The sequence below is a fragment of the Aplysia californica genome, unplaced genomic scaffold (genome assembly GCF_000002075.1).
Source record: "Aplysia californica isolate F4 #8 unplaced genomic scaffold, AplCal3.0 scaffold01438, whole genome shotgun sequence".
Lineage (NCBI taxonomy): Eukaryota > Metazoa > Mollusca > Gastropoda > Aplysiida > Aplysiidae > Aplysia > Aplysia californica.
This window is the reverse complement of record NW_004798708.1, coordinates 49,214-52,756: the sequence shown is the minus strand read 5'-3', so window position 1 is coordinate 52,756 and position 3,543 is coordinate 49,214. Positions and strand designations below refer to the sequence as shown.

Below are 3,543 nucleotides of genomic sequence, written 5' to 3'. Positions count from 1 at the left end.
GTTTGGTAACTGTATTGTAATACTAAATATGAACTTATTATTGTGTTGCAAATTAGATCTACGTAAAACTGTAATGTTGCGCAGTGAAAAAAAAAACAACCCTACCTACAAATAAAATAAAATAAAAATAAAAAACGAAAAACACAAAGTTTATGGATGAATGTGCTGCACTAATTATCTCTCGCACAACCGCTCAACTGTGATTTTACCTAACCAGCTGACACCTGCAGTGTGCTTATAATATTATTATATCGGCACCGATTGTACTGTGTTAGAATTAATGTGGTAGTGTTATTAATATTATAAAGAGTGAATAAGCGGGTGGTTGGCGGGTGCTCTGCTTATTGTGGTTTGCCCCCTTCTTCCCTGTCAACATCTTTTCGTCCTGATCTCTCCCCCTTCTCTGTTTTTGTGTTTGTTACTCTCTTGTGACAGTTCTAATCTTTGGCACTAATTTGACTTCATTGTGTTGCAAGTTCCGTAAAGCTCAAACTCTAACTCAAACTCAAACTAAAATAGAGTTGAAATTGTGATACAAGTTGTTTTAATGTTTCAATGTTATAATGCTCCACGTTTTCTAGTTTCAAGCATGCCTGAACTCTATACTATAAACTATACTAAACTCTATAAACTACCACAAACTCTGTAGACTATAATAAACTCTATAGACTATAATAAACTAAACTAGAATAAACTCTATAGACTATGATGAACTCTATAGACTATATAATAAACTCAATAAACTATAATAAACTCTATAAATTATACTTAGTAAACTCTATAAACTATAATAAACTCCATAAACTATAATAAACTCTTTAAACTATAATAAATCTATAAACTCTAATAAACTCTATAAACTAGAATAAACTCTATTGACTATAATAAACTATAGACTATATATTATAAACACTATTAACTCTAATAAACCCTATAATGAACTCTATAAACTATGACAAACTCTGTAGACTGTGCTTTACTCTATAAACTGTAATAAACTCTATAAACTCAATAAACTCAATAAACTATAATAAACTCTATAAACTCAATTAAACTATAATAAACTCCTCCCACGACTCCCCGCCTCTCCGTAGCGCGGCGGGTGGGTGGTCTTTTCCCTGGGAGCTCCGGCACACTCAGACACATACAGACACAAACAGGCACACAGAGACACACACAGACACAGTGAGACTGACACATCAAGACACATTCAGCGGGCCCCCCGGCGGGCTGACACAGGGTAAACACAGAGGAAACCCGAGACACAGCCAGTTGGCCGGCGGCTCCCCTTTCCTTGAAAAATCAACCCAGCCTGACTGAAAAGTGCCAGTCTGCGGCTGCTTCATCGGCTTTTGCGGTTTACCTTACAAGTGGTTTATTTTATTTACATGTATTTTTATTTTTTTATTTTTGGTTTTTGTTATTGTTATTAAATTTATCTTTTAAAATGGTTTTGTGGGTGGTTGGCGGGTGCTCTGGTGCGGTTTGCTCCTTCTTTCCTTCCTATCTAACTTCTTTCGTCCTGATCTCTCCTTCTTTTTTATGTTTGTTACTCTCTTGTAACACCTCTAATCTTCAGCACTTATGTGACCTTATTGTGTTTCAAGTGCCGTAAAACTCTTACAAAAACTGTTTGTTTTTGTTTATCTTTTAAAATGGGTTTGTCTGTTTGATTATAGTGGCACTGTGACATTATGATAAATAGATTTCCGATCAGGATTAGGATTTGTTGTCTGTTGTTTATTTTTAGAATTAGTGATTAGTGGTTGAGTTACTGCGCTCTCTTTCCTTTGAAATCCCAGCGGCGTGTAAACTACGATGTGAGTTGGTTGTATATTCCGGATTCAACTTGTTGTAAGTCCCATGAAAAGGAGGAATTGATTTAATTTATAGGAATGACTAGATCTATTTTGTTAGATTTCTCACATTTAGACTCTTCGTCTTTTCCTGCAGTCTCCTGTGTTTCATTAAATCGGTGATGAATGTTTTCAGAAAGCGCTGCATTGTCGGGTTAATTATTGTTGTTGCTGTTTTGTTTTTTTAACTTAAAGAAGCTCTGGTGTGGTTTGCTCCTTCTTTCCTATCAAACACTCATCGTCCTTATCTGCTCTCCTCTTTCTTTTTTGTGTACGTTACTCTCTTGTAGCATCTATTCTGCGGCACTTATATTATGACCTTATTTTGTTGCAAGTGCCGTAAAACTCTTACTAAAACTAAAAACTTAAAGCAGGAGCTGTCTTGTCAGGTGTATGGTTACAATTGATTGTTTTGTTTTCTTGAAATGATAAGAACACACTCATCAAATTCTCCGCGAGGGTATTTATTTTCTATCTGTCTGCCTAAGACATTCAGCTTTGTCTAGATCTGTGACTGTCTATCCATGACTAAAGAAGGGTGAGTCTAGAAGTAATGAATTAGCGATTAAGTCATCCGGAAATCACAAACTCTCACACCGGTGTGTTACCACAATAACTGTAATCGTGCTTGTTAATTGATGACGGTGGTGAGAACCAAAGACAAAGAGATACGAGGTATATAACCTCTAGTTCATCTGTGTAGACACTCGACTCCCTTCGTCATTTAACTACTTGGCACACAACACACGACACATACAACACGCCACACAGTCCAAAAATACTACCGTTGTTGTTGTTGTTGTTTGCTGTGGCGGCTGAATGCTGACGCTGCTGCTGTTGCTGCTGTTGTATAGACCCGTCGACCAGTGTGGGGGGTTATTCAAGTGAATGGGCGCTCAGTCATTGTTTCGCTGTTATTTGGCATCGATCTGGTATTATCATAATCCACACATATTGAATTATACACTTGCACCCCGGCTCCCACACACACTCTCTCTTTCTCTCTCGCTCTCTCTCTCTCCCAACAACACGGCACTCCAAGCAGTCCTCAAGGGGAAAGAAATAGAGAGAGGGGGCCGAAGAGAAACGGAGAAATTTGCCCATTTACTGGTGGTAGCGGGTCTTTCGTCTTCTCAGCTCCCCCCGTCAATCAAACCTCCGTGTAAGGGGCGGGGCCATGACGCGCTGGAACCACCCTATCCGCCAATCAGCGCCCGGCACGGGCCGTGAGGCGGGCTGGAGGCTTGCCGGGAGTGAGGGGCGCCGTGCCCCCACGGGGGGACTTGTTGCTGGCGCGCGGCGTGACTGGCCCCGCCCACTTCTGCCAATTGTTTCAAGGAGTCCGAGCGAGCGCCAGAGATCTCTTTTCGTCGTATTGTTACAATGTGTGGATTGACTGCTGCTGTTTGCTTGCCGCCAGTTGGGTTGATATCTCTGCAAACAAGAAGATTATTTATCCCCCCCCCCCTTTTATACACTCTTCTTACATTTTTAAAAAGAAAAATCCACCCATACCCTCACATCATTATGTGTACACACACTCGCTCTACACACTCTTAATAGAAAAAAACAAACAAAAACAAAGACAAAAACAAAAACAAACGCCCAAAACAAAACAAACAAACAAACCACCCCCCAAAAACAAACAAACAAAACAACCAACACGTTTTCTTCACAAGTGAGTGCG

General features: G+C 39.7%; 1 protein-coding gene across 1 annotated transcript in view; it reads right to left on the bottom strand.

The window, feature by feature from the left end:
- The window catches only part of LOC101863483 (protein mab-21-like 2), a gene marked incomplete in the record, with an annotated part of 10,677 nt that extends 7,731 nt beyond the window's left edge, over positions 1-2,946 (bottom strand). Inside the window, 1 exon segment of the mRNA XM_013090718.2 lies at positions 2,642-2,946.
- Positions 2,947-3,543: the final 597 nt, after the last annotated feature.